This window comes from Panthera pardus, unplaced genomic scaffold, assembly GCF_024362965.1.
Source record: "Panthera pardus isolate Hobbes unplaced genomic scaffold, ASM2436296v1 HiC_scaffold_6, whole genome shotgun sequence".
NCBI classification, from domain to species: Eukaryota; Metazoa; Chordata; class Mammalia; order Carnivora; family Felidae; genus Panthera; species Panthera pardus.
In genome coordinates, this window is record NW_026526991.1 from 110939747 (window position 1) to 110946494 (window position 6748).

Consider the following 6748-nt stretch of genomic DNA (forward strand, 5'->3'; position numbering starts at 1 on the left):
TTTTTTTTAATATTTTTTTTAACAATTATTTATATTTGAGAGGCAGAGTATGAGCAGGGGAGGGGCAGAGAGAGAGGGAGACACAGAATTCAAAGCAGGCTTCAGGCTCCGAGCTGTCAGCACAGAGCCTGACACAGGGCCCGAACTCACAAACTGTGAGATAATGATCTAAGCCAAAGTCGGACGCTCAACCGACTGAACAACCCAGGTGCTTCCCCTTTTCTTTTTGAAAGAGAACTTTTTATTACAGTTATGTGCAGGACATTAGCCATTTGGTGGCCAGTTCTTTAGCCTTTGCCTTTTCCAACTTGGCAATGTGAGCCACCAGCTTTGGACCCAGGATGTTGCCTCCTTACTGATGGTGGATCTTACCATATCTGTCACTATAATTGGTCCTGATAGCTTCCACCAGCTTGGCCAGAGCTCCTCTGTCTTCCAAGTTAACCTCTGTGAAGCCAACAGTGTGCAGGTCTTCCTGTGGGCCAAATGCCCCAGCCTGGCCTTCCTTTTGATAATGCAGTAGGCAACTCCCATCTTATGACACAGGGCAGGCCAGAAAACCACCATCTCAATGGGATCCACATCAAGTGCAATCATTGCTACTGAGCCTTCTTGTTTTCCACCAAAGTTGTGACAATATTAACCCCAGCTCAAAGGACATGTTACCTCTTAGCAGGGACATTCCCCTTGAGGGAGATTTCTTCTTAGCCCCAGCCAACAATTTCTGATTCTTCTCTTGCTTTGTCTCTGGACTGTATTTGTGGGCCACCTTAAGTAGTTGAGTAGCTGTTTGGTGGTCCAAGCCCTGGGCGAACTGGTTAATTGTGGGAAGCACTTTAAGACATTAATAGAGAATAACCCTTTGACACTGCAGCTGGCTGTAGCAAGGCCATCTGACAAAGTGGGTAAGGTCCCTTTTGAGCTGGAAGTCTTGTCCAAAGCCAAAATTCGTGAGCCTTTTCTCAAACAGGGGATTGACTACCTTGTTGGCTTCCTGCTTCTTCATGACAGCAGGGGCTGGAGCCACCTTTTTCCTCTTAGCCTTCTTTCCTTTGGATCTTGGCTGGCTGGAGGAGAGAGCTATTTCTTAAAATATTATCATTCACTTTTTCTGGGGTTCTAATTCCAACAGAAGTTAGAAATTGTATATTATGCCACAGATTTCTGAGCATCTTTACTTTTCTCCCACCTATTTCTTTTTCCATTTTTCAGACTGGATTGTTTATATCAATCTGTCTTCTTGGTCCTGACTTATTTTCAGTATACCATTAATTATTTCTGAATTTTAAAAATCCTAAGTTATTGAAGTCTTGTTCAAGAATTCCATTTCCTTTTTTCTCTCTTTATTTTTTTTGTTTCCATCCCTCTGCTGAGACTCTCTAACAATTCATAATTATGACACTATTTTTCTTTAAATCCTTGAACATATTTATTATATCTGTTTTAATGTTTAGAGTACTAACTCCAATGTTGGCTTCACCTGAAGATACATTATCTGTTTTTTTTTCTTGATTATTGGTCAAATTTTTCTATTTTTTAAATATCTAGTAATTTTTATTGCATTCTCAACAGCATAGATGATAAATCTTAGAGTTTTAAGAATCTGTGATCTTCTTCCTGGCAAGTATTGACTTCTACTCTGGTAGACTGTCCAGTCATTAACTAATCAAGTTGAACTTGTGTACAGATGGTTTTATTTTAAGCTTTTTAAGGTCATACCTGTGGTAGGCTTTCCTCTGGGACTTGGTTCTTATTCCTAAAACAAGTGGCTTTTCTGCTGTGTCAAATGGATGCCAAAATGGATACAAGGTCTTTCCACTGAAACTGGACTAGAACCCCAGCATCTTATAGCTCTGTTCAACTTCTAGTAACCCAGTTACACTTTCTACTCTGTTGCTGCTCTCCAGCAAGCCATTCATTGCTTATCTTGTGCATACTCAGCTAAATCCTCTGCCATGATCTACTCCATTGCACGGCTGCCCTTCCCAGTGCCCTGTCTCACAGATTCTAGTTACTTTAAATGTCTTATACTTGATTTCTACTTTCTTCACTCAGGACGATCATCAAGCTCTGCTTGGGCTCCACCTCCCTAGGCCATAGTCAGGAAATTTTCCCTACGCAGAGATGGCATGATTGCAAGTTTACCTTCTCTCAGGGATAGCAGGCTGGCACTAACTGTTTTTCAAAGCCTGCAATAATTGCCTCATATATTTTGTCCAGTTTTATAGTTATTCTCAATAGGAGAGTTAGTTTTGCATCATTTACTGTATCATAGACAGAATCAGACTTTCCTGGCTGAGGATTCTTAAATGCAATCTGATTACTTACTGAGACCTATAAAGTTCTTTGATCTTCCTGTAATTATCTAGTTTATTCCTTGTCGCTGACCACTTCTCCAACCATAGCTTTTTCTCCCAAAAGTCTTCTCATACTTTTCCCCTTTGCTTACTTGCTGCTTGAAAAATCATGAGATTGTTTTGTCTAGAGTAGACATATGTGACTTCAAGAGCTAAAAATGGCATATGTTAGGGGCAAAATATGAACTCAGTTTTAACATACTTTTAAAGTCTCTACAGTACATCACATGAGTACTTGGGTTTTTATCTTTATTATTTCGTATCATTTACATTAATGAACACTTGAGTTCTTCTTAGTCCTATGCTAGGCACAGAATATGTTTTTAGGGTATAGAATAAGAAACTCTGTCCTAAGAACTTTGTTTACTTTGAGGGTAGGAATAAGGCTATTTCTAGATTGCCATTTCCATTCAAAGTAATTTGTGTAAATGCATGAATCCATCAAATTTCTTTCCTTCTTTTCCCTTTCCCTTCCTTTCTCTGTCCCATCCTTCTATTTCTCCTTCAACCAATATTTACAAATAGCCTCATAGGTGCTTGGAAGCCCAAAATATCAGTATCTTTTGGGGCATCCTATAGTTTCTTAAACTCTCAGCATTATCTTAAATTCCATGGCAGGACTAAAATTTCCCTAGAATTCTGCCATCTTTCCAGGAGCAAAACTAATGACAGTAATATTGGGTGTCTTCTGGTCTCTGGCCTAACTGATCAAAAGGAGGTATTTTGGCATCTTACTGAGGAATCTCTGTGAACAATCAGATACATGATTCATAAAAAGTGCTCTTGGGAGATCTATCCAAGAAGAACAATGAGTTCAGAACTTTTCTGTTCAATCAGGGACATCTTTGTCTGGATATGCTCTGAATTTTTATTTATTTGTTTAGTTTTCTCTTTATAGCAGAGATGATTTCAAGTATTAATCTGAAAACATCCCAGAATAGATCTAGCTGTCCAAGAAATAATGCAAAAATTCACAAAACAGTATTAATTTGTAGAATTTGGTAAACACACGTGATTGTGTTCTTTTTCTTTATTCTATTTCCATTTTTTCCATACTATTAACTCAAAGTAATATATAGTGATAGAGGTAAAGATGTATAAATATCATAGTATTCTTTCATGTAAGAGATTACTTTCTTCCTTTTAATATTACTTTTTATTACACTAATTATATTTTAACATAGGCTTACTGTTCAAAAATACACACTCCATAATCAGAGTAAAACATTGCCCTTAACTTCCTCTCTCAATTTGAATGGATTCCTTTTACTATATATGTATTTCATTTGAGTCCGGTTAAAATTTTTAAAATGTGCTGAAAATCACCTGTAGGTTTGAGGGAAACATCTAAAACTGAAATAGCAATGAGGCTTATAACTCTCAAGAACTTGGAGATCCCTGCCCTGTACTCTCAAAGTTTGATCCCTCTCAGATACTCGTTATATGGTGTCATTTCGACATTTAGAAAAATGACCTATGGTAGTCATACAGGCTACAGTGAAAAATTTTTTTTTGTTCATAAAATATTTGACTTTCCAGATCTTCTGATTCTAAGTTCAGTGTTTTTACTTTATACCAAGGCAATTCATTTTCACTTTTGCACTTCTTTCAAAATCTCTAATATTCTTCAATTCTAAAATCACTGACTGATGGCATACAAGTGTTAGTTTTTTAAAGGCACAGACTCTATTATTTTCTCTCCATTTTCTGTTTTGTTTTCATTACTGTAGAAATTTGTATCAATTTTTAGACAATTTGTTGTCCACACACCAAGATAAAAGTAAAGGATGGATGAGCAATTTCTTTACCCATTGACTCCACTCAGTGAGCAAGAGACTGTGCTGAGTGTATGCATGTGGCACACAGAATAATATTTCCAGCTGTGTCCCTAAATATGATGCATGAAAAGGAAAAAAGACACGCATTGGCATTTGGAAATTAATTCATACCTACATAGGAATGCAGGGTAGAGGTAACCAGCCCCCTATCACAGCAGTTAATAACTTTGTGTAGAGATGAGGGAGAAGAAGGCCTTGCTCTAAGGCCAAACCTAAAAAAGCTGTTTCTGACTATTACCAACCGAATCCCTTTACAGTTTCGCAATCATGAAAGGTTTTATAATTATTCTGTCTATAAATTTCTCTGTTCTACATGAACTCACTATGTGAAAGGGGCAAGGACTTGCCTTGTAGAAGAAAGGTAGTGTCTTAGGTAAACTGGTCTCCACTAGCTACAGTGCTAAGGTCTTCGAGACAATTTAAGTAATAGCAGATATTCGGTATGATGGTGATAATTTTTTTAAAGTTCTTTTCACCTACATATTCTATACCATAATCCTTTCATTGGATTCAGAATCCAGATTATGAGCAGATATGTTGGGTTTTTATTGATGAAATCTTCTTCTAAAGCAAAATATATAATTTGAGCTCAGGCACACATAGTTTATTACTAATTATACTCTCTTGATTGACAATATTGTTAATAACCAATGACCTAATTTGCATTATATTGTGGGTGTAAGAAGAGAATCAAAATGAAGAAAATAAAAAATTTGCCCTTTGCAGCACTGTGTTTCATGAACAGTATAAAACTCCTGCTGGTGAAACACGTGTTTCTACAAACATGAAGCCAAGAACAAACCACTGCAAATATTTAAACTCAATCAGACCAGTTATTAGACGTCGTGTAAATAATGAAAGGAAAAGAATGAGCTGGTTTGAATCATAAATAATTAAAGGAAAAATATCAGCTGACTTAAATTCTTTTTCTTAAATAGTCTGTGTAATTAGAAACAGAGATATTCTCATATTCTCTCTCTCTCTCTCTCTCTCTCCTTCTCTCCCAATCTTTTAAAAAGTCAGAATGCTGTGTCTTCTATATCTTCTCACTTAAAAAAAAATCTTGGAGTGTTTAAAATGTATGCAATTTCAACTTTTGATTGGTCATAAAAAATCATAAAACTAATTTAAATATGCACACTGATTAAAATATGAAATTAAGGATTAACTCCAATTTTATAATTGTGAGTTAACTACCCTTCTGTCAGGGATATTTGTTTTACTATCTTTATTTCAGAACTATACCATAAGGTCCTGTGAAGAATGTATTTAGTATGTTAAATATACAGTTATTCCTACAACTCTTTAAGATTTTTTTTTTTTACTTAGAGAAATATGGACACATGTGGGAGAAAAGAAAACCCAAATGAGACTAGAATAAAACAAAGAAATAAAGTAGGAATAAGAAAAAGTATTAAATAATGTACAAACAAAAAGATACCAGGGTGATTACAGAAAAAAACTATTAAGTAACTTTAGAATTATAATACTTTCAGGGTCACCTGTGTGGCTTAGTCAGTTGAGCATCCAACTCTTGACCTTGGTTTATGTCATAAACTCTTGATTTCAGCTCAGGTCATAATCTCACAGTTCATGAGTTCAAGCACCACATCGAGCTCTGTGCTGGTGGAGCATAGCCTACTTAGGATTCTCTCTCCTCTCTGCCCCTCCCCCACTTGTGTGCCCGCTTGCTTTTTGTCTCAAAAACGAAATAAATAAATGTACTTTAAAAATTGTAATACTTCCATGCCATTTTTATGGTTAACAACAATAACATAAAAGGTTTGGGGGATGATAATTTTGTCAAGTTGGAGGTTAAATTTTACCCAGAAAGAAACATAAAAGGACAGTATTTTCAAAAAGTTCCACACAATCTAGTTCTGGCACTCTCGCCTGATAAAGAAATGTTAACATTAGCAATACTTGTCAGTGCTTCTAACATTGAAAATGGTTAAAAACATTGCTGAAGGAAAACCACCCAGCAGGACCAACAGGTTCCTCAGCCTGCAGCTCTGTGCTTCCGCTGCTAGTCATGGCCTGCGCATTCTCTAGCATTTCACCTCCACAAATGAGCACCGCCATTCCTCAGCCCCCAGTACATCTGTTGTACAAGCTTCGGATCAGAGCGTAGAAATAGGGACAAATGCCACCCACTTCAGTGCACTTGCTGCTCTACCAACTGTTAGCAATTGTATGGCATGTTGTCTGCTTTCTCGGTCTCTCAGTTCATGTGTTTCTGGAAGGTAGCTGACAGGTAAAGAGTATGACTTTCCTGCCAAAATCCCCACCCCCACAGTGAAAGAGGTGGTTTTCTGTTCTCTAGAAATAAACAGAGAACATAAAGAAAAATATGGAAATAGGAAAAATCTGTCATAGCACTACCAGCCTGAAAATGACTAGAGAGACCATGTCATCCATACAGGCAGATATGTCAGCCAGTCATTCATTTATGCATTCAACAGATATATATTGACTAGATTGTGTGCAGAACTGATGTTTAAATAGATACGTATCAATAAAACGAATGAATCTTAAGGTACAATTGAACAGGGC

The 6748-nt window shown here is 36.8% G+C and overlaps 1 pseudogene; it reads right to left on the bottom strand.

Annotated features, from left to right (window-relative positions):
- Window positions 1–250: 250 nt before the first annotated feature.
- On the bottom strand, window positions 251–6277 carry LOC109276177 (60S ribosomal protein L7a-like; annotated as a pseudogene).
- Window positions 6278–6748: the final 471 nt, after the last annotated feature.